Source organism: Microcaecilia unicolor, chromosome 10, assembly GCF_901765095.1.
Source record: "Microcaecilia unicolor chromosome 10, aMicUni1.1, whole genome shotgun sequence".
Lineage (NCBI taxonomy): Eukaryota > Metazoa > Chordata > Amphibia > Gymnophiona > Siphonopidae > Microcaecilia > Microcaecilia unicolor.
Genome location: NC_044040.1, coordinates 215,746,593 through 215,772,493, shown reverse-complemented (window position 1 = coordinate 215,772,493; position 25,901 = coordinate 215,746,593). Strand labels below are relative to the sequence as shown.

Genomic DNA, 25,901 nt, shown 5'->3' with positions numbered 1-25,901 from the left:
GGAAGTTTATCCCAGGCGTAGGGTGCAGCGAGACAGAAGGCGCGAAGTCTCGATGGAGCAGTAGCGGAGGTTGGAGTGACAGAGGAGCAAATGCTGAAGATTTGGGGCAGAAATTCTTTTTTCCCTTTTCCCTCTTTATTCTGATTTAGACGAAGTCTCTTATATTTCTCTACTTTTATGTTTTATGATTTTTGTATGTAAACCGCTTTTTTTTGTATCCTGCTTATTTTCGAAGGAGAAGGCCGGCGATCTTCCGACACAAATCGGGAGATGGATGGCTGGCCATCTCCGGAAGCTGGCGAAATCGGTATAATCGAAAGCCGGTTTTCGCCGGCTTCAACTGCTTTCCGTCGCAGGGCCGGCCAATGTTCAAGGGGGCATTTCGGCAGGGTTATGGAAGGCAGGACGGGGGCGTGGTTACGAGATTGCCAGCTTCGGCCGATAATGGAAAAAAGAAGGCCAGCTCTGACGAGCACTTCGCCGGCCTCACTTGGTCCATTTATTTTTAGGACCAAGCCTCAAAAAAGTGCCCCAACTGAGCAGATGACCACCGGAGGGAATCGGGGTTGACCTCCCCTTACTCCCCCAGTGGTCACCAACCCCCTCCCACCCCCCAAAAAAAATTTAAAAATACATTTTTGTGCCAGCCTCTAATGACAGCAGTATGCAGGTCCCTGGAGCAGTTTTTAGTGGGTGCAGTGCACTTCAGGCAGGTGGACCCAGGCCCATCCCACCCCCCACCTGTTACACTTGTGGTGGTAAATGGGAGCCCTCCAACCCCCCCCCCCCCCCAAACCCACTGTACCCACATGACGGTGCCCCCCTTCACCCCTTAGGGCTATGGTAGTGTTGTACAGTTGTGGGGAGTGGGTTTTGGGGGGGGGGGGGGCTCAGCACACAAGGTAAGGGAGCTATGCACCTGGGATCAATTTGTGAAGTCCACTGCAATGCCCCCTAGGGTGCCCGGTTGGTGTCCTGGCATGTGAGGGGGACCAGTGCACTACGAATGCTGGCTCCTCCCACGACCAAATGCCTTAGATTTGGCCGGGTTTGAGATCGCCGCCATTAGTTTCCACTATCGGCAAAAACCAATGGCAGTGATCTCTAACGCCGGCCATCTCTAAGGCCGGCCCAAATGTTGAGATTTGGCCAGCCTCGACCGTATTATCGAAACGAAAGATGGCCGGCCCTTTCCATGCAGCAATAAATTTAGCAGAATCAGAAGTAGAAAGATGAGACTCTTGAATCAGCATTTATATAACCCCGGTCCCCTGTGGCACTCCACTGTTCACTCTCCTCCATTGACAGAAATGACCATTAAACCCTACCATATGCAGTATGGAACAGTATTGTTTGTTTTGTACTGACATCTACTATAATAAAACTCACCCTCAACGTTCTGAAGACACTGATGTCACTGCAGCCACTCAGACACCGGTTCGTAAGTTCATAGTGGTGAAGCCACAACACTCACCATGTCTCCATGCCCCGCCCTTGCGTCAGACGTGATGACGTCGAGGGTGGAACAATTACAAAACAACGAAAATGAATGAACGGGGAGGAGTAGGGAAACACGCGGAGCGTATTTCCCTACTCCTCCCCTTCCAACAAATCTCTGCACACTGCCTAACAAACAAAAGCGGCTGGGGATGTGCCCAACCGAAGCCATCTCTCTCTGCTCATATCTCCTAGCCCCGCCCTCACGTCAAACGTTATGACGTCGAGGGCGCAGACATGGCCAGAGATAGATGGCTTCAACCGACGAACCCCACAGTGACCACCGACTAAAAACGTGCCAGCTACCCTCCAACCACCCCTCCACAAATGGCCCCGCCACAATCGCGGTCATCGTTCGACAAAGTGGTGAGTTACAGGGGAGTGGGAGAGGAGAGGGAGGACGGCCTCGAACTCGGAGGGGACGAAAGGAGGGCGTGGGACTCGGAGGACAGAGAGAGAGACAGCAACGGAGGGAGGGGGGAACCCTTGCTAGCGCCCGTTTCATTTCAGGCAGAAACGGGCCTTTTTTACTAGATTATAATATTTCTGTTGTATGATTATTTTGCAGTGCTGTTAAATGTTTATATTTCTGATATTGTTTCTCATTAGTCCTATTACAAGGGATCAATCTGATTGTATGTCTGCTTATATTTGGTCATTTTACTGTTGTTATGCTGTTAATAAAATTGTAAGTTTTATATCAAGCTGTACATCACGGGTAAATCTCTTCATAAAGGCGATTAATATATCCTCTAAATAAATAAATCACGTGGGTGACTTCGTGCTTCACCTAAACCTTGGCCAGCGCCAACCTACAAAACTCCGTGCTATTGGAGATATTCGTGTAGTTATAGAACTGTGCTTACGCTCACATCCAGCGTAAGCGCACACATGTACTTTACAGAATGAACCCTCCCCCAGATTCTATATAGTGCATTTAGATTTAGGTGCCAAAATTGGCGCGGACTCTATAACATCGCACTAGTAACTTAATTGGCTTAGCAAGCTAATGAGCATTAGTTGGCACTGATTAGAATTTAGGCGCACAACTCACTAAGCATATTCTGTAAAGATGTGCGCCGAACATCTAGCATGCGCAGGCAAAAGGGGGCGTGGCTATGGGCGTTTCATAGGCATTAGAGAATGACACGGGGACAAAGTTTGGCCCTGTCCCCTTGGGTTCTGTCTCCGTCCCCACCCCATCCTCACAGGCCCTGTCTGAATTCCCCCCCCCTCCGTCCCTGCAGATTCTGTCCCAGTCCCTGCCATGTCCCCGCCCCGTCTCCATGGGCTCTGTCCTCATCTGCAGAAGCCTCAAACAATTATGATTTTATATTTAAATCTTTGTATTAAAGTATAAAAAGGAACAATATGCTGTGCAACTGTTGTGTATAAATTACAAATAGAGAACAATAATAACAGCGAGCAGCTATAATAACCCTCCTTCCCTACACCAACCTCTACCCTTCCAACCCCAACAATAGCTGACTTCTACTACACCAAGGAATCCTAATCCACACTGTTAAAATGTCCAGGGGTACAAAATACAGCCGTTCTGTATGCCTTAGAGGGGAGAAATATGCCCCAAGAAGTACTGTTATGATTTTTTAAATCTGTGGATAAATAAGAAATCATCAACAATCTCAGGATTCAGTCTAGCTCTCCTGCCTTCCACAGTCCCTCCTGCAATAGAAGATGTCTTCTTAGAAGATTTTCTGGTGGCAGGAATGTACAGGATCCCCCCATGCATATTTTGCTAGCAGTGGCTAGCATATTTACTTGTTTTTCCAAAACCAGGGCTTTTTTTGAGGGGGTACTTGGGGGTACTGAGTACTGGCACCTTTTCCATTGGCTGCTAAAATTGACCCGTGGACCCCCAAGTTTTAATGAAAGAGCTCAGGCTCTACACACCAATTCTGCCTTGTCATAGATTCTGTGACTGGTTGCAGGAGGCCTGGCTATTGTGGGGTGGGTCCCTCAGTGATCACCTCACCCCTGAAGGGTGGTCTGGCATTTGAGTATGGCACCTTTTCCATTGTCTGCTAAAATTGACCCATGGACCCCAAGTTTTAATGAAAGAGCTCAGGCTCTACACACCAATTCTGCCTTGTCATAGATTCTGTGACTGGTTGCAGGAGGCCTGGCTATTGTGGGGTGGGTCCCTCAGTGATCACCCCACCCCTGAAGGGTGGCCTCGCATTTGAGTATTGGCACATTTTCCATTGTCTGCTAAAATTGACCCGTGGACCCCCAAGTTTTAATGAAAGAGCTCAGGCTCTACACACCAATTCTGCCTTGTCATAGATTCTGTGACTGGTTGCAGGGGGCCTGGCTATTGTGGGGTGGGTCCCTCAGTGATCACCCCCATCTCTGAAGGGTGGCCTGGCATTTGAGTACCAGCACCTTTTCCATTGTCTGCTAAAATTGATCCATGGACCCCAAGTTTTAATGAAAGAGCTCAGGCTCTACACACCAATTCTGCCTTGTCATAGATTCTGTGAGTGGTTGCAGGGGACCTGGCTATTGTGGGGTGGATCCCTCAGTGATCACCTCACTTCTGAAGGGTGGCCTGGCATTTGAGTACCGGCACCTTTTTCACTAGAAAAAGTGCACTGTCCAAAACAAATCAAAATATCATTGTCTGCATCGCTCAAACATAAATAACAGTCCGGCTCATTAACAGGCTTCAAAGTAGAAAATGAAACGGGGACAAAGTTGTCCCCGTCCTCATGGGCTCTGTCCCCATCCCCGCCCCGTCCCCATGGTTACTGCAAGTTCCTGTCCCCATGTCATTCTCTAATAGGCATTCCAAAATTTACACGCCTAGTTACAGAAAATAGCCTAGTGCGCCTAAATCTGCGCACAGGGATTTACACCAAATTTTCGTCAGTATAAATGGATGCATACAGATTTATCAACTAAGCGTCTGTTTACGCTTTCCAAAAATACTAGGACTAGGGGGCATGCGATGAAGCTGCAGTGTAGTAAATTTAAACGAATCGGAGGAAATTTTTCTTCACTCAACGTGTAATTAAACTCTGGAATTCGTTGCCGGAAAAAGTGGTTAAGGCGGTTGACTTAGTGGACTTTAAAAAAGGTTTGGACGGCTTCCTGGGGGAAAAAGCCATGGAACGTTATTGAATGGACAAGGGAATAATCCACTATTTCTGGGATGGGCGGGACAATTTGTTTGTTCTTTTGGCCGCTGTCGGAGACCCTTGGTCTGTCCCAGCATGGTGATGCTTATGTACTTATAATCGGCGCCTAAATCTAGTTGACGATTACCGAACACACTTCGTCGGCGCTGATTTCAGCGCCAACGTTTTAGGTGCCATATATAGAATCTCTTCCATGCATGGGCAAAGGAGGCAGCACGCCAAGCTAAGAGCCCAAGCTGTCTCTACTGGCTGTCTCCTCTTCCTCATGGTTAGAGGAACTAGACGAGCAGCCTTCCGTTACAGCGGATCAGTGCGGGAGAACGTATTGCCAGGTGAAAGAGGGGAAATTCCTTGCATTTGAAGATGATGGTGAAGACTTAGGGCCCTGTTTATTAAGCCAACGTTTTAGCAGGCACTAATGCTAGAATCATCCATTGGAATATAATGGGTGTCTCAATCGTTAGCGTGCCTACAACGCGGCTTAGTAGACAGGGCCCTCGGTTACTTATGGGGAAGGAGATTTTATGTTGGACAGAACTGATTTTGTTTTTTTGAGGGGAGATTTGGGGCATGGAGGATTGGAAGGGGTTTTAAATATGTTATGCCGAATGTCTCCCCAATTATTGCAGGGTTTGCAGGTCACACTGTATGAAGAGATAATCTATTTGGGGGTTTACCTGGATTCTCACCTGACTAAGAATGCGCACATGAATTATTTGGTCAGAAACGTCTGTGGTAAATTACGACAAATTAGATACATTAATTCTTACTTAGAGCAACAACAGGTATGGAAAACAATCCAGGCAACACTTTTATGCATTGTGGACTACCGTGATACAGCCCTCTTGGGATTACCTTATCATCAAATGCCTAGATTACAAGTTCTTCAAAATGCTGCAGCCAAATTGAATTTTGAGAGCTCAAGGTGGGGATCACTCAGCCCCATTTTTAATAGGAATACATTGGTTGCCTATTCAGGCGAGAGTTGAGTTTAAAATTTTAACTGCCTTTCGGTATAGCTCCCATTTATATGGCCGCTTGGCTGTCTTGGTACATGTGGAAACTGTGTTCAGAAGATCACTGGAGAATCACTTTTCCCTCAGCCAAAATTAACGTGGCAGAAACGAAATACTGTGGGTGGTGGCCCTTCCCTATGGAACGCTCTGCTGTTACATTCACAGCAATCTTCGTAGAGATTAAAAGACACATATGCTTAAAAATTACGATGTATGATTTTAGGGCTAGGAGATTTTAAAGTTAATTCCCTGGTGTATGTATCCTTTGGTTACTGAAATGGAGGGGGGAGGTGGATTTCTTGTATATTTCTTGAATATATTTTCCTAATGAGATATTGTATTCTCCAATCACCCAGCTCTGAGCTACTTCTACCTGTTCAACTATTTTCTCACCTCTGCAATAAAGCTGCCTCTCCTCAGATTTCTACCTCCAACCACTGATTCAGCTCTCAGAATTACGGAGTCTCTGTGCCTTGGGGCAACACTTCTGAACATCTGACTGTGAGTAAATTATCTGTGTTTATTCAATAAAGGAAACTTCAGAAAATATAGAGACTTCAGGTGTGTTCTGGTGTGCCAAGGTTATACTTCAAGATATTGAGACTTTACAGTTAACAAGTCTTAAGAGGCTTGACAGTAAGTGAATTTGTAATGGAATTAACAGATGTTTGTTGGTGATGTTTATTTTTACTGTACTCTGCCTCGAGCAGTTATTACGGTTAAGCGGACTACAAATGTATGATTAAATTAAATTAATGGGGGGAATGTTTTCTTGGGCATTTTGCTTGAATGCCTTCCATAAATCATACGTCAAGGTGGATTATATCATCATATATTTTTAAATAAATAAATAGAATTAAATTAAGCCCAGCTCATAGCTCCTGAAAGAATGTAGGTAATTACAAAAACACCAGTCCTGCCCCACCTGTTCATAATGGTTCAGATGAAAACTGTGATAGGCCATGCAACGAGGGACGGTAAAACCAGTGTTCACCTTCCTACCATAAAACCTGCTCTTTAATATTTTGCTGCAAGAACTTTCAGCAACAAAAACAGTTTTTAAAAACTACTTCTTTCTAATACATAAAAAAAGGAGTCTGAAATAACACATTTACAAACCACTAACGAGGAAAGAATAAATGCATTCAATTCATTCTGACCAATACATTCATTTAAGCTAAATGCGGATTCCACAAAGGCTGCAAGGACCTTTATTGGATCAGTAAAGGAATTAACCCCAGGACAATGATGTATCTGAGCTCTGGAGATTGCAACCTGCAAAGCATCCAGCTTTTCTCCAGGAGGGACACAGTTAAAGCCAGAATGACTCACCGAGACCCTTAAACTGGTGGCAAGGACAGGCAGTAATGATCAGATACAGGGGCACCATTCACTGCCATTCAAAAAAAAAGGAGCTGCATTGTTTCTCAGCCTGTTCATTAAGCAGCTGGAGCACCCACGGCCTCCCACGGAGATGCATGTTCTCAACACAACACACACACACAACTGTTACTGCCAGCCAAAGCAGACAGAGCACCCCAAACTCTACACTGAATGTCAAGCAAATCAACGTACTGAGGGGAGAGTTAATATTATGAAACATAGAGATATAGTGCTACAATGTGTACGCAGCACTATAAGGGAGAAGGGATGGGACTTGATATTAGTTGGTTTTTGCAACTACATTCAAAGCGGTTTACATATTATATACAGGTAGTATACGGAGGGTTAAGTGACTTGCCCAGCGTCACAAGGAGCTGCAGTGAGCATTGAACCCAGTTGCTCAGGTTCTCAAGCTACTCCTCCACTCCACTACAGAGGCACACAGAAGAGAAAGTCCCTGCTCCGAGGAGCTTACAATGACAAACAAGACAATTAAATGTTTACAGAGAACCAGGGTAAAGATTTGCCACAAGATGGGTTGAATGCAAGGACCAAAGTTTCCCTGTGGGTAAAGAAGCAAGAATTAAACCATTGCTTCAGAAACAATATGATGTAGGAGCCTTCATGAGAGTCAAGAGACAATGCATTTCAGAAGTTGCACTAACACCCTTTCAAACTAAAGGCTGCGTTTCCTAAAAGGCGCTACCCCGAAAGCACGTGCAAACACTGTGAACGTGCGTTATTAATGAAGGGGTTCCATCACATAAAATGGATCCTGCGCCAATTAATACTTGTTAGAGTTCAGCAGTCCAAACAGAATTTCTAGAGCAATTAGAAATAGCTTATCTGGATGATCCACCACATCCACGGAAGGCCAAACGCGCAGATTTTAAAACAAAACCTCTAATTCCTCAGGAATTCTTCACCACTGCCAACTCCAGGCTCCGCCCATTCTGCCTCGCCTCACCCTATGCCTGGAACAACCTTCCTGAGCCCTTACATCAAGCCCCCTCCCTGCCCATCTTCAAGTCTTTGCTTAAAGCCCACCTCTTCAATGCTGCCTTCGGCACCTAACTCTTACCTTCTGGATATCCAGACTGCCCCAATTTGACTGCTCCTATCGAACTGACTACTCACTTGTCCTTTGGATTGTAAGCTCTTTGAACAGAGACTGTCCTTTTATGTTAAATTGTACAGCGCTGCGTAACCCTAGTAGCGCTTTAGAAATGTTAAGTAGTAGTAGTAGGAAGATGCATGATTCGTACCTCCCACGGAAAAATGCGTCCTAATTCTATCATCTTACACCTCTTTTCGCACTTGTGCGCGTAATTGAATAATGCCAGCTGCGTGAGCAACTTAATTGTTAAGGGGCCCTTTTACAAAGGGATGGTAAGTCCAACGCGGCCTTACCACACACTATGCCGGAACTTATGCCGGCGGCAGTTCTGCCTCGAGCGCACGCCATTTCCGGTGCTCCAGGAAATCTTTTTTCGTAGCGTGGCTCTAACCCGGCAGACTGCCTGGTTACCGCGGGAGCCCTTACCGCCACCTCAATGGGTTGCCGTAAGTGCTCCCCACCGCAAGGCCATGCGGTAAGAGTCATCTTACCGCATGACCATTTTTTTTTGGGGGGGGAGGGGTATTTTACCCACTGCAGTAAAAAGGGCCCTGGTGAATGTTAAAAACAGCCCTGGCCGCTACCGCAGGACCCTTTTTCCTGCAGCTTAATAAAAGGACCCCTAAATTAGGTGATAACCAGCGTTAATAATGGACTCTAATTGAAGTGAATTGGCGCTATCTGGGACACATTTACAGTTAGACGCATAACTGCACTTATTCGGAATTCTCTAACCTTAGCGCTTAATTTCTTTACTGCACAACTGCTAGGGGGTGCGGAACGGGAGGGGCACAGGCAGCTGAGGGACCGTCTGGCAATTATTTCTAAGGTCATAGAATATTGTCTCTTACGCACAGACCTTTATTTCAGCTTTTCAGCTAAGGAAGTGTTTCACATCTAAAGTTAGCTAGTATTGTAAAATGGCAATTACCTGTTTAATTACCATTACAGAATTTATGCGTAGCGCACATACTTTGGGCGACCTTTTCAGAATTATTCCTATAGGGCTGGATTCCATATATGGTGCCAAAAAAAAAAAAAAAAAACTAGCACTGAAAAACCCCATGTAAGCGGTATTCTGTAAGCCATGCCCGTAATTCAGGCCGGCTTACGGAATTAACGCTTAAGCGGAGAGGTCATTTGTAAATTTGAAAATGTGACGCAAATGCCCGCACCTAAATTTATGCGCAGAGAGCTGTTATTCCACAATTACATGCACAAATCAAAACCAAGCCCTCGATCTGCCCACAACCAGTGGCATTCCGAGGGGCGCTGACACCCGGGGCAGATCGCCAATGCACCCCGCCCCCCCAGGTGCAGCGCCCCCACCCTGGCGAAAGAACCCCCCCCCGGGTGCACGCCGCTGGGGGGGTGCCGTGCGCCGGTCAGCGTCATTGGTTTCCATGCTCCCTCTGCCCCGGAACAGGTTACTTCCTGTTCCAGGGCAGAGGGAGCATGGAAACCAACAACGCTGACCGGCGCGCGGCACCCCCCCCCCCCCCCCGCGGCGTGCACCCGGGGCGGACCGCCCCCCCCTTGATACACCACTGTCCACGACCCTCCCATTTCTGCTCCCCATTTTTTGGCCTGCACATAATCTTTAGACTCGGACCCCATGCCTAACTTTACGTGGAGTAAGTCCCAATTAAATCCAATTGGCGCCAATAATTGCTTGTTAAAAAGCCACTTATGGGCACTAATTGGCTCGTTATTCTATTAAAGTGCACATGCACATCGGGAACCGCCTAAACTCTTTTACAGAATCAGGGGGATAGTGCTTCCTTGCAGCCATTATTAAGTACATAAGTATTGCCACACTGGGACAGACCAAAGGGTCCATCAAGCCCAGCATCTTGTTTCCAACAGTGGCCAATCCAGGTCACAAATACCTGACAAGATCCCGAAAAAGTTCAATACATTTTATGCTGCTGATCCCAGAAATAGCAGTGGATTTTCCCCAAGTCCATTTAATAATGGTCCATGGACTTTTCCTTTAGGAAGCTTCCCAGGCATTTTTTAAACCCTGCTAAGCTAACCGCCTTCACCACATTCTCTGGCAACGAATTCCAGAGTTTAATTACACGTTGAGTGAAGAAACATTTTCTCTAATTCGTATTAAATTTACTGCTTTGTAGCTTCATCGCATGCCCCCTAGTCCTACTATTTTTGGAAAGAGTAAACATGCGATTCACGTCTACCCGTTCCACTCCACTCATTATTTTATAGACCTCTATTATATCCCCTCCTCAGCCGTCTTTCCTCCAAGCTGAAGATCCCTAGACGCTTCAGCCTTTCCTCATAGGGAAGTCGTCCCATCCCCTTTATCATTTTCCTCGCCCTTCTCTGTACCTTTTCTAATTCATTTATATCTTTTTTCAGATACACCTCCCTGTGGGTCCCAAACCTGGCTATGCCACTATCAGCGCCTCCCTTTCTTTCAGGAAGGAGAAGCTTTACTAAACAAAGCAAAACAGTTTCTCTTTCTTTTCTAGAGCAGAGGACTTGGAGAGCAGGTCACGCCAGACCTTCCACTGGCCCTATGAGTAGGGTTACCATATGGCTCCAGAAAAAGGAGAACGGATTGAGCCAGCCAGGTTTTACTTCCATTGCAATGGAAGTAAAACCCGGCTGGCTCAATCCGTCCTCCTTTTCTGGCTCAATCCGTCCTCCTTTTTCTGGAGCCATATGGTAACCCTACCTATGAGTAACCTCAGGCAAGTCATTCCACCTACCTACCTGTGACTCATGTTTCTCAGCTGTAGGTGGGGGTTGGGTGGACAATAACAAAACTAAATACTTGTTCAGTTTGTAAAAGGCGACCTGTGAGCAGCCACTTCCGCTGGGACCTGACAAATATTCCAGGTATTTCTGCAGTCTGTTAGACTCATCCAAAACAAATTGGTTCACTCAAACCAACAAAACACACATCTGGGCAGGAATGCGTCAAATTCAGGTTAAGCGAGTTTCTAGGACTATTAAAATAAATCTTAATTAGACCCAAACCTGGGTTCAGACCGAAAGCTCAGCGCTGTCAGCGGGGAATCAGCATCAAGAGCTCAGACCAATGGGCATGGAGGGGTTAGAAATTTATTTTGTGCATAAAGCCAGGTTTTAAACGCTTATTGAGAGGGGGGGTGGTTAAATAAAAGACTCTATACAATATGGAGGGAATTGTATAACTGGCATTGAAAAAAATTCAGCGCCAAGCACTATTCTATAGAATAGCGTTGAACACAGATCCCGTACCGAACTTTTGGGTGCCGGACTTAGCCTGCTAAAACCTGATGTAAATGCCGGCACCCAAGGTAGGCACGGTAAGATGATATTCGGTTAATTCTGCATGCAGCTTTTTGGAAAGCCCCTGGCCACGCCCTCCTTTTCAGACATGCGCTATGAGAATTAGGCGCCGAGCCTTAAAGAATAGTGCACAGCCAGTTGCACGCACAAATCCCAATCAATGAGAATTAACCGCAATAACAGGTTGTTAGCGCCCAATTATTGCTAATTAAGAGCTTGTTAATCAATTAAGTTGCGCACGCAACTTTGGCGTCACATATAGAATCCGGGAAAAAATGCATAAAAGTCTGCAGAGAGAAAATACGTACGCAACACGCGTGCCGACATAATCACAACGTATGTCATTCGTTATAAAATGCGCAGTCACAGATTATACACGTGTACATTTATCTCAGCTTCGATCTAGTCTTATTTCTGCCGCTTTACCCTCATATTTTATAAAACACATAAGCATCCCTTTGCTACGCTAAACTAGATGTCTTCTTACCCTCTTGACATTGTTCTTGCTGTACACCGTGCCTTGGGTGAACTTCTTCAAAACAGTGGTAAATAAATCCAAATCAGCAACATTTTATAAACTTATCCCCATAAAGTTGTTGACCCAACTCTCAAAGAATCCCTTTGGCATTACAAAGGTTCTGCAGACATGTGTCGGAGAAATCCAGCCCAGAACCATCTCAAGAACCTGGGCTTTAGCATCCTCACGTTGATCGCAGATGTGCTCAATGCAACGTTCTCTTTGTAGAACTGGCCGTGCTCTTTTCTCATTGGTCCAAACACTTTCCTCTTTCGTTCTTATTCCTAGGTTTCCATTCTTTGTCCTAACATCTTATTTCTTGGATTTCCACACTTATTCCTGGAAGAAACGCTGGATTCATTTTACAATGCTACAGCCCCCCCAAATCCCGCCTTAAACCCTCTGCTCAGTTGCCCAATCACAGAGATACCCCTCACGAAGTTCATTCGCATGATGGATGCAATTAGATTCAGAATGGAAAAAGAGTAGCAAACACAATGAAAACATTTTTAAAAATACTTTAAACATCAACATTCCCTCAGGAATGAAAAATCCAGAAGGGAAAAGCAAACTGTCTTCCAGGGCCTCTGTTCCGATTGCCAAGTTAGTCCACTTGGATACAAAGAAACAAAAGTCAAAAGCCACTAGACCCAGGACCTTTTCATCGGACTGGCTGAATACTTTTGTGACTGGTGTTTGAAAGCCCCGCTTCCTTTATTGGGTCAGACCAGATTTGTGTTGATTCTGCCCTGATCCGATGAAGAAAGGAGGGCTCTTGAATACCAGTCACAAGAGTATCTGCTAGTTCAATTATAAAGAATTACCTGTAACTTAACTGTTAATTTTGAGAGTTCAGTTGAAATAAAGTTAAATTTTCCTAATAGCAGAATCCTAATATTCAAAAACCAAGGAATACAATTCAGACTGGAGTCCTTGAAACATTTGCACTTCCCAGTGTTACAAGAGGTAACATTATAAGGATTAAATGGTGTGGACAATCCCTGAATAACCACTGCTGACTGGCTGTTAGTGACAGAGCGAACTCTCGCATGCTCACAGCTGATTGGCTGTCATTGTCAGAACAAGCTCTCTGTTACAGCCCATTGGCCGTCACTGTCAGAGCGAGCGCTCTCAGATACTCACAACTGATTGGCAGACACAAATGTGGCATTCATTGTAAGTTGTGAATGTTAAAAGCAAAACCTGGGAACAAACCCATTCAGAAAACCCACAGTACAGCAAAGAGAAACCAATTTATCCAGAGGACAGGACTTTGATCCCCAGTAACGATCCATTTCATGTTTAAAAATAAATTGTTTAAGAGGAAAACAAGATATACATTTACCTTGCTGAACAGAATAAATTCCCTCACCTCCGGCATGGTTCTGCCAAGAGAATGGGAAGAGAGTCCAGGAAATGAAATTATCCATCAACCCAAACCTACTTAACAAGTCACATGGGTGTGAAGTCACCAGGACTGGCATCTGTGATAGATTATGTCACTGTACAACCAGCAACACTCTAAGAAAAAGTCATGTGGACTGTACAAGCACGTACATGACTCAACACTCACAGGCAACTCCTACACCCCCTTGCAAAACGTGAAGGAGGAAAATCCAAAATAAGAACACACAGTGGTGGGCGGACTGGTTCCCTCCATGCTTCTGAAGTACAAAATTCCCCAGGGAAGATGGCTGACAAAGTTATTGTTTCATGGGAGACCACTCAATCCTTTCACAAAGTCACTGCTACCTCAAAACGGATGCAGCTGGGACTCACCTCATATCCTCCTGCAACATCTCTGCTGTTTCCTACCAAATCAATCCCTAACAATTTCGGCAACTCTTTTCATCCAATGTAAACAACTGGGCACCACAATACCATTACTTCTTGCCAGCGAAGATCTCTTTGTAGTGGACAATATACTTCCCCCCTCCTCCCCCCCCCCCCCCAGCAACACTGGCTCACATGTGTTGTCTGCTCCTCACACCATAGGAGCCTCATAGCAGCCACTATGTCATAGAAAATAGTAAATATTTCTTCCTATCGTATAGCATCTCCACCTTGGTGTTCTGCTCCGGGTCTCTCCAACGTCTTCCCTCTTCTTAGGTGGCTCCCAGTAATTCTACTTCTGTGGCTCTACCTCTTTCTCTTTGACCCTGCTCATCAGATGTCAGTTGACCCCCATTTCCGCTCTGCCACATCATCTCTCACTCGTTTCCCACCCCCTTTTCCAGATCATTCCCTTCTACCCCTTCCGCATCTATTTCCATTGGCTCCTCCCACGCTCAGAACATATTCTTTTATGGCTCTCCTCTCTACCCCTTCCAATGTTCTGTTAGAGACTCTTCATCAGGTACATTTCCCGTCCAATTTGTTTCCTTGTTGGTTCTTTCCTCACATTCCCAGCCAAGGTGGTAGAGCCAAGTACAGTATCTAAATTCATGGGAGAAGCACCGAGGATCCAAAGAGACTGGACAGTTGGTTTGGATGGGCAGACTAGATAGATTGTTCGATGTTTAGATTATGGAGATAGATTTACATTATTTATCTTTCCAGTTCTTACTGATGTTTGATACTACAGTGAAACCTCGGTTTTCGATGACTTCGGTTATCGTCGGTTTCGGTTTTCGTTGATTTTTTCAGTGAAAATTTTGTCTCGGATTTCGTTGGTTGCCTCGGTTTTCGCTGCTAATTTTGCGAAAACAAAGGGCAACCCACGCGTTCTCCTGCTCATTGGATTTACATTGATTCATATGGAAATAATTGCCTCGGTTTTCGTCTGTTTCGGTTTTCGTTGATTGTTTTCGGACGGATTATCAACGAAAACCGAGGTATCACTGTACAAGTTTAGCACCCTGGAATCATTGAGACAAAAGTACAACCGAGCCAGGAAGGACCGAAGCCTGCTGCAGCCTAGGCACCAGCTCTGAGGGTTCAGTGAACATAAGAACATAAAAAGATGTCCTACTAGATCAGACCAAAAGTCCATCTAGCCAAGTATCCTGTTTCCAACAGTAGCCAGTCCAGGTCACAGAGTCTCAAAAAGTAACAAGATTCCATGATACTTACCTCAAGGGATAAGAAGTAGCTCTCCCCAGGTGTGGCTTAAGAAGAGTTTACGGACTTTTCCTCCAGGAATTTGTCCAAATCTTTTTTAAACTCAGCTACATCAACTGCTTTTGCCACATCCTCCTGTATCAAGTTCCAGAATAAAAAATGTATTTTCTCCTGTATGTCTTATATATGTGCTACTATGTAACTTCGCAGAGTGTCCCGTAGTCTTTGTATTTCTTGAAAGATTAAACAATCATAGTAACATAGTAAATGTTGGCAGATAAAGACCTGCACGGTTCATCCCGTCTGCCCAACAAGGTGCCCAGAGTTGAATATGGCACATTATTAAACACTGGTATACTTCATCTCCGTCTGTCCCTGCCAGTTTTGGGCCACAGACCGTAGATGTCTGCCTGGCACCAGTCCAACTTCCCAATTATTGGAGTTTCCATCAAAGCCCCAGCCTTGATCTTGATCTATTTTTTGCCATTTATGGGACCCAGACTTTAGAAGTCTACCTGGCAGTGGTCTTACTTCTCAACCTCGGAAGCTGTCGTCAAAGCTCACTCCAGTTCTGAGGCCATTTAAGTTTTGCTTTAATTGGATTCCATCCTTTTTCTATATAGTGTTCCTCTGTGTTTATCCCATGTATTCTTGAATTCTGTCACCGTTTTTGTCTTCAGATCCCCCCATGGGAAGGCATTCACCACCCTTTCTGTGAAAATTTATTTCCTGATAAGTTTCCCACCCTGCAACCTCAACTCATGAGTCCATAACCTCTAGTTCTATCACTTCAATTCACGTTTACCCGTTCCACCGCTCAGGATTTTATCAATCTCTATCATATTTCCCCTCAGCCGTCTCTTTTCCAAGCTGAAAAGCTCTAACATCTTTAGCTTTTCTTCATATGAGAGGAGATCCGGTATTAAGAAAAGGTCATCAAACTGTCAAGGAAAAGGTCATTTATGTTGAATTTGGCACCCCCAGTCGTTTTGAAATGTTGACTCCTATGTCTACAGCTCTCTGCTTCCATCCCCACAGGTCCTGGGAAGAATCAGACTGTCCATGGAGGTCAAGAGGTCTGTGAAAACAGCTCAGACCTTCTAGTATCCACAGCCTGGCAAATGCCTTCCTGCCACTTGAAGTACAACCTTCCAGACAGCAGAATTCTTAAGACTTCCCTTACTACCCCGTAACATTGGGTAAACAACAGATACAGAATTAATAAAACCCGCTATCAAACAGAATCCAGAACACACTGTGACCTGCAGGAGATCCACAGTAGAGAACGGCACGGGGACCTGCAGTAACCACGGAGATGGGGACAGGGACAGAGCTTGCGGGGATGGGACGGGGATAGAGCCCACACGGACGGGGCGGGGATAGGGACAGAGCCCACGAGGATGGGGACAAACTTTGTCCCCATGTCATTTTCTACTTTGAAGCCTGTTAATGAACTGGGCTGTTATTTATATTTGAGTGATGCAGACAATTATATTTTGATTTTTTGGAAAAACAAGCAAACATACTGGCCACAACTAGCAAAATGTGCATGGGGGGGATCCTGTACACCCTGCTACCAGCACATCTTCTAAGAAGACATCTTCTATTGCAGGAGGGACTGTGGAAGAGAGGAGAGCTAAACTGAATCCTGAGATTGTTGATTTATTCATCCACAGATTAAAAAATGATAACAGTGCTTCACAGGTCATATTTCTCCCTCACCAGGGCATATAGAACGGGTTGTATTTTGTACCCCTGGACATTTTAACAGTGTGGATTAGGATTCCTTGGGGTAGTAGAAATCAGCTATTGTTGGGGTTGGAAGGGTAGAGGGTGGAGGTGGGAAGGAGGGTTATTATAGCTGCTCATTGTTATTATTGTTTTCTATTTGTAATTTATACACAACAGTTGCACAGCATATTATTCCTTTTTATATTTTAATAAATAAAATAAATAAATAAAAAGATTTAAATATAAAATCATGATTGTTCAAAGCTTCTGCAGATGAGAACAGAGCCCATGGGGACGGAGCAGGGACAGAGCGGGGACAGGGTGGGACGGAGACAGATCCTGCGGGGATGGGATGGGGCGGGGATTGAGACAGTGCTTGCGGGGACGGAGACTGATCCTGTGGGGACAGGGCGGGGATGGAGACAGAACCCACGGGGCAGGGACAGGGATTTAAATGCTGGCTTTCCCAGTGCTTAGCCCACTGCTCTAACTAGCAGGCTTCTCCTCCAATCCAGAGCTTTAAAGAAAGCAAATATTAATAATTTACCAACCGGCCATTATTAAGGCACAGGCAGTACAGAAAAGACTTAAAGCTGCTCCTCCAGTTTTTGGAATCTCTAAAGCCACCTTCCCCTTCTCTAGGATCTGCCCTCTGGTCTTCTCTATAGGTCCCAAAATCTTAAATCTGGCCCTGTAGACTAACATTCAAAATACCAAAGGCAGAGGCCAAAGACATCTCCAACCATGGAATGGAGCAATAACCTAATGGTTAGTGCAGCGGGCTTTGATCCTGGCAACCAGGGTTTGATTCCCACTGCAGCTCCTTGTGACCTTGGGCAACCCTCCAATGTCTCTAGGGACACAGAAAGTACCTGTATATAATGTGTACAACAGTGCGTACGTCTAGTTGCACTATAGAAATGATTAGTAGTAGTGATCCGTGGGATCTGTAGGAGTGTTAAGTAGTGAAAACATGGTGTGACTGACGCTGAACTGAGCACGCACAGGAACACCGGCGTTGGCAGCTCAATCACGCCGCTGACTTGAGTGCTGCTCTGGCTGAATGTGTGGAGACTCACGCAAGAGACTTCTTAGGCTGGCGGGAACGCCAAGCCCCACCAGCAAAGGTATGGTTTAGCATGCTGGGGTGGGGGGGGAGGAAAACTATGAGGAAAACTATGTGCCCCCCTTGGTCCACCTCTGACCCCCCCCCCCCCCCAAATGGATTTCTGGCTATGCCACTAGTCTGAACCATGATGCATGGGTTTGATGAGAAGCAGCGTCAACAGAGACCCTGTCCGCTCGAACAGCATCAAAACTGGCAAATGAAGTCTGATCAGTGTTTCCCAGCCTCTCTTGAAGGAACAACTAGCCAACCGCATTGTCAAGACTATAACATGAATATTCAGGGGGACAGATTTGCAAACACTGGAGACTTCTTTTTTTCTCATGTATATTCATTGTGATAATTCTGAAAACCTGGTTGGCTAGTGATGCCTGTTGGAGAAAGTGGGGAAACACTGAGATTGGTCCCGGACAGGCTTTAAAGTGTGAACCCCCCCATTCAGCAGTGAAAAGCTCAGTATGACCGCCATCCAGTCCCCACAAACCCCTGTTAAAGCGATGAGGTGCCTGGCACAGGTCTGAAACTCCCAGCCCCCCTGAGCTCTTCCTACTGAAGAAACAAGAAGCCGCGTTATTTACAGCAGGTCTCGCACAAGACCACAGAAAACACATCTCTTGTGCAAATCAGATGCACCTTCATCATCAAGCCAGCTGAACAGCAAATGTCAAATTTCCGCAAACAAAAAGATGCATCACACAGTTTCACGGGATCCAAACATCAGCCCACAGGAGGCATGTGCTTTGCACTACTTCCCCCCCACCTGAAGTGATATTTTTGCTCTAATTATCTGCCCTGTGTAGTTCTGAGCCTGCCATCGCTAAACCTACGATAAAACACAGAACTGGAAGTCTGCCCAGCCCCATTCATCTCTCTCAGCTAAGAATAGCTGTTATGTAAATCCGGAGGCATTTAAATCGCTAGCTCTCTCTGGAGATGTCCGCTAAGCTTTTCACGCCTCAGCACCAAACATCTGTTGCACGTCTGGCTGCCAGCAAGATGCTTTAACTCAGAGAAACAGTTAAGGGCCCTACTTGCACCAGTTCTGTGTCTACCAGCTGTGACCCTGCTCAGGTTCCAGATGCAAAAGATCAACCCACTGTGTGGGTGAGAACAGAGATGAGGTGGCCGTGAACTAAGAGAGGGAATTAACAGCAGGAAACTCTCTGCTGAAGATACCAGAACTAAAGGTTGATTCACAAATAAAACGGCAAAACACAGCATGAAAGAAGATAAGCCAAAGAATGAAAGGGAAGGTCCTTAAATACACTGAAATAAAGAACATTGGAAAGCAGCTGGATCCCTTCAAAGACCTTCCTGAACCACACCCAAGAGACAAGGGCAAGAACACCCTAACAACGCAACGCAACGTAGCAAAGATAAGAAAGAAAGGTGACAGCAGGCAGCTGCAACTTTCTCCAAACAGAGAAGGAAAAATCAAAATTTTCATTTAATTCTGGCATTTATAATTCACTTAACCATCAAGTTCAAGGCGAAGAACAATCATACATTATAAGCAGGGCTCACAATCTCGAGAGCTAAGTGACTTGCCCAAGGGTCACAAGGAGCTGTAGTGGGACTCGAACCCAGGATGCTGGGATCAAAGCCCACTGCACTAACTATTATGCCTCTCCTCCGCCCTGCAAAAACTTAAAACCGAAACTCAGAGGTGCTGACTGCAGACCCCTTTCTCCTGAGAGTGTCAAGCTCAGATCAATCTCATATTTGACACAGAAGACAAAAATGCCTGGTACAAGACCCCCCAGTACTATACCTGTTCTGTCCTCCAACAGCTTTGACCCTAAAATGTATTTAATGCTTTTACTGTTATTCTCACTTCTAAGGATTTTTACTGCTGCAGTCCTGGCTGCAAAGATATATGAGCAATGCATTGTGTGTAATGTAGTCTCCCCTGCTTGTCTGTATAAAGACTGTTACTATTGGTCTATTCTGCTGCAAAGACCTCTTCTCTTTCTCAGCCAAGCTTGGCTCCTTTGTGTACCTGCAGTCATTTCCTGGTCATTCTTACTATCTCTGTCCTGAGAGGTCAGCCAGGTTTGACCTTTCCTTCCAATCGAGGGCTGCCCTCTGGGACCACCCCTGCTACCTGATGGCAGGATCTGCCCCTATTAGTCCCCTTTCGTCCTCCTCCCTGGACCTGTGTGAGCCCCTTCTTGGCCTCTCTTTCTCCATCTTGCTTCAGACAGCACTTGTCCTGCTAAACCCCTCGTAACAAACTCATTTGTTTACCTCGTTAATTCTTTCTAATAAGGTATTGCATATTCCAGCCACCCAGCTCTGAACTACCTGGCATATGTTTAACTATATTCTCACCTCTGCAATAAAGCTGCCTTTCTTCAGAAGTGTTCATCGTAAGAAGCGTGTTTTCTTTTGGAAGCGTTCATCGTAAGAAGCGTGTTTTCTTTTGGAAGCGTTCATCGTAAGAAGCGTGTATTCTTTTGGAAGCATTCATCGTAAGAAGCGTGTATTCTTTTGGAAGCGTTCATCGTAAGAAGCGTGTTTTCTTTTGGAAGCGTTCATCGTAAGAAGCGTGTTTTCTTTTGGAAGCGTTCATCGTAAGAAGCGTGTATTCTTTTGGAAGCGTTCATCGTAAGAAGAGTGTATTCTTTTGAAAGCGTTCATCGTAAGAAGCGTGTATTCTTTCGGAAGCGTTCATCGTTAAGAACTACTTAACATTTCTACTTAACATTACGAGCATAATTCAAGAAGTGTGTATTCTTTTGAAAGCATTCATCGTAAGAAGCGTGTATTCTTTTGAAAGCGTTCATCGTAAGAAGCGTTTATTCTTTTGGAAGGTGGCACACTCTTTCCCAATAGCGCGTACATGTATGTGCCATCAGGAAAGTGTGCGTGCTCTTTCCCAAAGAATGTGCTCTCTTTGCGAAAACTGCACACTCTTTCAAAACAGTGTACATTGCTAACGATATACTAAAATAAGGACATTTTCTGGCCGATATTCGGCGCTACTTAACAGGCCAGGAACGGCTCCTAGCCAGTTAAATAGCACTTAACTGGCTAATGCAGTAAGCACTAATGCTGAATATTACCACTTAGGGCTTTATTCTATAAACGTTATGCTCCTAAATTACGAGCATAATTCAAGTCAAGTTTATGCTTATATACCGCTAATACCCCATTGCGGGTTCAGTGCGGTTTACAGTACATGAGAACAGGTTTACGTAGTGATCAGCTGGTATAAGGTAGCTTAGGGTTGCGATGTGGTTTACAAACTTTTGCAGTGTATTGGAACTTACTGGTTTAGAGGAAGCAGTAGACTGTGAGCAGCATTTGACAATGGGTATTGGATAATTCCATGGTTTTTATGGGGAGATTTTGGGGTCAAAAATAAGTAGAGTCGTGTGTCAGGGTTGTGGGAAAAAGAAAGCTTTCAACCCTTTCCTGTACTGCTGTTGACAGCTGGTGTTCCGATCTTAAGGTTGTTGATAGAGTTCCATAGAGAGGTTCCTAGCACCGAGAATCGTGAGTTGAACATTTCCTGGAATCAAAACTCTTTGAATGAGGGTGTGGACAGGGCTAGGTGTTGTTGGATTCGGTCCGATTGGACGAGTCTGGGTGAGGTCACATTGATCAGTAGTTTGGACGTGATCACATGAAGGATAAAGGGTGCCAATGCAGCTTTGCAAGGTACTCAGAAACTCAGAAATTTATTCTGGAGCATAGAGTACGCTTCGTAATTTAGGAGCATAACCTTTACAGATTAAAGCCCTTAACAAACCGCCTATATTGTGCGACATAACCGGCTAGCCACAAATATTCAGCGCATCGCCGGCTAAGTTTATTGTCCAAATAGGAGTCCTATCTTTGGCCGCTAGAAACTTAAACCGGCCAGAACTGAATATTAACCTGGCCAGTTAAGTTTAAACCGGCTGAAAAAAAAACTCCCAGATATTCAATGCCAGCTACCGGAAACAGCCCAGCATTGAATATCCAGGTTCAGGACTGATCACGGGACTTATCCAGCCTGCCTCCCGCAGGCTGAACATCAGCCAGTTGGTGTTTTTTTTTCTGCTTATTTTTGAGTTCACAATCACATGAAAAGACATTGGTTGTATCACTAACAATTCCCACGTTGTTTAACAAAGCACATTTCTAGTGCTTTGCTTCCCTAGAAAGGGAATTTGTTGAAAGCGAAGAACAAGAAACTAACGAAAACAGAATCTCAAAAAATGATGTTTAAAAATGAGATTGTGAAAATTAAAAATAAACACAAGTCAGACTTGGCTGAAAGACTGAGTAGAGATGTCAGGAGTTCAAAGGAATAACAGTGAATGACGCAACAAGAATGCAAAAGCCCTGTGAAAAGAGACGAACTTCATCCAAAAAAAAAAAAAATCTAAAAACCAAAAATAAAAGAACATAAACAAAAATGAGCAGGCAAGAGACCAAAAGGAACAGGAGCAAGCCTGAAACAGACAACTGGAAAAAGGAGGCGGAACTGTCAGAACCAGAGGAAGTAAATGAATTAGTCTCAGGACCCACAAGAGGCTCGAAGACTGTGCCAAGAGGATAATCCAGAGTTCACGGCAGAACTCAGTCGGCGAAGCTACCACAGGACAAGTGACCCAACAGAGTTCACCTGAGACCCAAAGAACTAAAACACAATGCACAAAAAAAAAAAACAGATTAGACCAGTGCAGTCTGAGATATACTGAAAACTAATACTAGGATTTTGAACGAGCTCTTTTACAAGGAGGGAAGCTCAGCAACTCAAGCAGCCTTCCGGATCCCATCAGCAGCATACTGGATAATCTTGACGTTTCAAAAAAATGTAGGCAGACATACCGAGGCCAAATCAAGCAGAGGAAGACAAAGTGGTTATTACAGTCCCTTAAATACATAGTAACATAGTAGATGACGGCAGAAAAAGACCTGCATGGTCCATCCAGTCTGCCCAACAAGATAAACTCACATGTGCTACTTTTTGTGTATACCTTACCTTGATTTGTACCTGTCCTTTTCAGGGCACAGACCGTGTAAGTCTGCCCAGCACTATCCCCCCCTCCCAATCACCAGCCCTGCCTCCCACCACCGGCTCTGGCACAGACCATATAAGTCTGCCCAGCACTATCCCCGCCTCCCAACCACCAGCCCCGCCTCCCACCACTGGTTCTGGCACAGACCATATAAGTCTGCCCAGCACTATCCCTGCCTCCCAACCACCAGCCCCACCTCCCACCACTGGTTCTGGCACAGACCGTATAAGTCTGCCCAGCACTATCCCCGCCTCCCAACCACCAGCCCCGCCTCCCACCACCGGCTCTGGCACAGACCGTATAAGTCTGCCCAGCACTATCCCCGCCTCCCAACCACCAGCCCCGCCTCCCACCACTGGTTCTGGCACAGACCGTATAAGTCTGCCCAGCACTATCCCCGCCTCCAAACCACCAGTCCCGCCTCCCACCATCTGTACCACCTTTCATCCAACAACAAAGCAATTGAAAATGTAAAGACTAATAGAATACAAATTCAAATACAATAAAATCACAGCATAAACTAGACGCTTAAAATTAAAAACATAATACACACGATGTAGACTACAGAAAACCATGCGACTGGGCAAAAACAGACACACAAAGGACAGACGTTTACTCCTCACTGTCGTGCCAGAAAGTTTTAAGTCTCTTTGCTATTATCGATTAAGTAACTAATTGCCATTTTGTAGGCCTCTGCTTGCTTTAACTTCAAGTTTCTTCGCAGATTTCATGGGAAGATCCACACAATGCTAACAACCAAGGCTTGGGAGACTGCACGGTGTGTGATCCACTCCAAAAACGGCTTCAGCCAAATATCACTGAGCATACCTGTGCCATGAATTCAATGTAACCCCAAATTTCCAAGGGAGGTTTGTATCGGGCATACTGGTGGCTTAGCCTTTTACCAAGCCCAACATAAATAGTGCCAATTATTTTGGAGTTTGTTGATTGATTACCGAAGACTTGCCTGGTAAGCATTACATGTCATTTCTTGTTTCTTTTGTTCAAGTCACCAACCCAGAACATTTCTGACTTTGCTTTCTGTCCCCCACTGCAGCTGAAATCCACCTGAGTGGAGAACTCTGAAATCCCACAGAGCATATTAAAGGCCAAAGGATGGTGGGAAATGGACCACCGACTCCAAAAACAAGGGAAACAAACTTGATGCTTTAAGGAGTTTTATTAATCGAAGACTCAACACAGTACCGTGTTTCACCCTGAGTCCTGCTTCAGGAGTCTTTTGATAATGAATAGAGTACGAATTCTCCAATATCGTGTCTTTTCAAACTTGTAACACAAAAAGATGTGGTAATGTTGCAAAACGTGGAAGACACGATACTGGAGAAGACTCCTGAAGCAGGCCTCAGGCCGAAACATGGTACTGTGTTGAGTCTTTGATTAATAAAGCTCCATAACACATCAAGTTTGTTTTCCTTGTTTCTGGAGTCTGTAGTCCATTTCCCACCATCCTTTTGCCCCACTGTAGCCTAACTGAAAGAAGGTGGAAAGCCCCCCCCCCCCCCTCACCAGTACCTTAATTTTCTTAAAATAAGATACGCACTGGACTTTGCTGGGACCTGATAACCTTCAGTCTTGGTCTTCAACAGCCCAATGCTCCTGCACCTCACTGACAATAAATAAAACTAAATTCTTTTGAGTCATTAAGGGTTTTTTTTTCCCCCTAAAGCTTCTAGTGTTTGAAACTAGAAACTCACAGGAAGACCTCTGACCCAGGCAGCACTCGAGAATGCCAAGAAGCCCAAGACAGAAACATCGAGGCTGCTCGAATCAGACTCCAAACACAGGAAAGAAACGCACAACTGCATCCTGTTCCTGGCTGGGAACACAAAAAGCAGCATTTTGTATTCTCAAACTAGTACGTCAAGGTTATAATGTTAAACCCAACCACATCCTGGTGCAGTTCCAGCCTCTCTACTGAACTGAAAACGTCTCAGGCACACGTGGTAACTCTCCCCTGAACAGCACAGCACAGTTATCTCACCATTTACAAAAGGTCTGTGGAAAACACTGTAGCTGCCTGAACAGTTCTCTGATTAAAACCTTTCCAGATTTCCACTCTATAACCACGCACACTATGAAACAAAAATTCAGAGAACTCTGCTATAATATCCAACGCAGAGGCTTTTAACCATCTGAGTGTACTCAGGGCAAAATGATGTCACCACTCATGCCACACAGCATCACCTCAAATCCCATTACACACCCTCCCACACCCTTTCCTCACTCTTTCCTATACCCTCTCCAATCTTCTAGCACTTTCTCTCCACATCGCCATTCCCAGACATTTCTTCCCATCACCCTCCCATCTCCTCATTCATCGCCCCCCCACTCTCTCTAACCCACTTGCACCCTTATTCCCCCGACACTTAACTTTCCCCAGTCACTTTCTTCCCACACCCTCATCTCACACATTCCCTACCATCTCTTCACTCACCTCCCCTCACTCTCTAGAACCTGCCTGCACTACCTTCCCCCTCCTACATTTACATACCCCCAGTCACTTTTTTTCCCAGAACCCTATCCAAAACATTCCCTCCCAGCACCTCCCCTCCCCACACCCACCCATAACCTGACTGCATGATATCCCCTCTAAATTTTCATCCCCCCAGGCATTTTTATTTAATCATCACCCATTGGATGCCAACACCACCATCACAACCCCCTTCTTGACACCATCTCTCAGCTTCTCCCGGTGGTTCTGGACTTAGAGGAAGACAGTTGGTCATACAACACATTGAGCCACATCCTTTTCCTTTCATGCCTGAACACATCTAAATAAAGTGTAACATTCGTACACAGGGAAGGACAGAAGCATTACAATGTGGCCAGAAGTGTTATACTGACTGTTCTCCTTTAAGCCTCTAGGTGGTGTCAGAAGATTGGGGGGGGGGGGGGGGGGGTTGAAACAGATAAGAAGGGATGCCTTTGTTGCAGCCACCCACTGCCATCACCCATATTTAGCCCGG

General features: G+C 45.3%; 1 long non-coding RNA gene across 1 annotated transcript; it reads right to left on the bottom strand.

Moving 5' to 3' along the window:
- Nucleotides 1-7,393: 7,393 nt before the first annotated feature.
- LOC115478598 lies at nucleotides 7,394-25,650 on the bottom strand. Its single transcript, XR_003943551.1, has 3 exons — nucleotides 25,640-25,650; nucleotides 13,765-13,772; nucleotides 7,394-7,467 (listed from the first exon to the last, which is right to left on the bottom strand). It is a non-coding gene; the product is annotated as an uncharacterized LOC115478598 (long non-coding RNA).
- Between the last annotated feature and the right edge of the window lie 251 nt (nucleotides 25,651-25,901).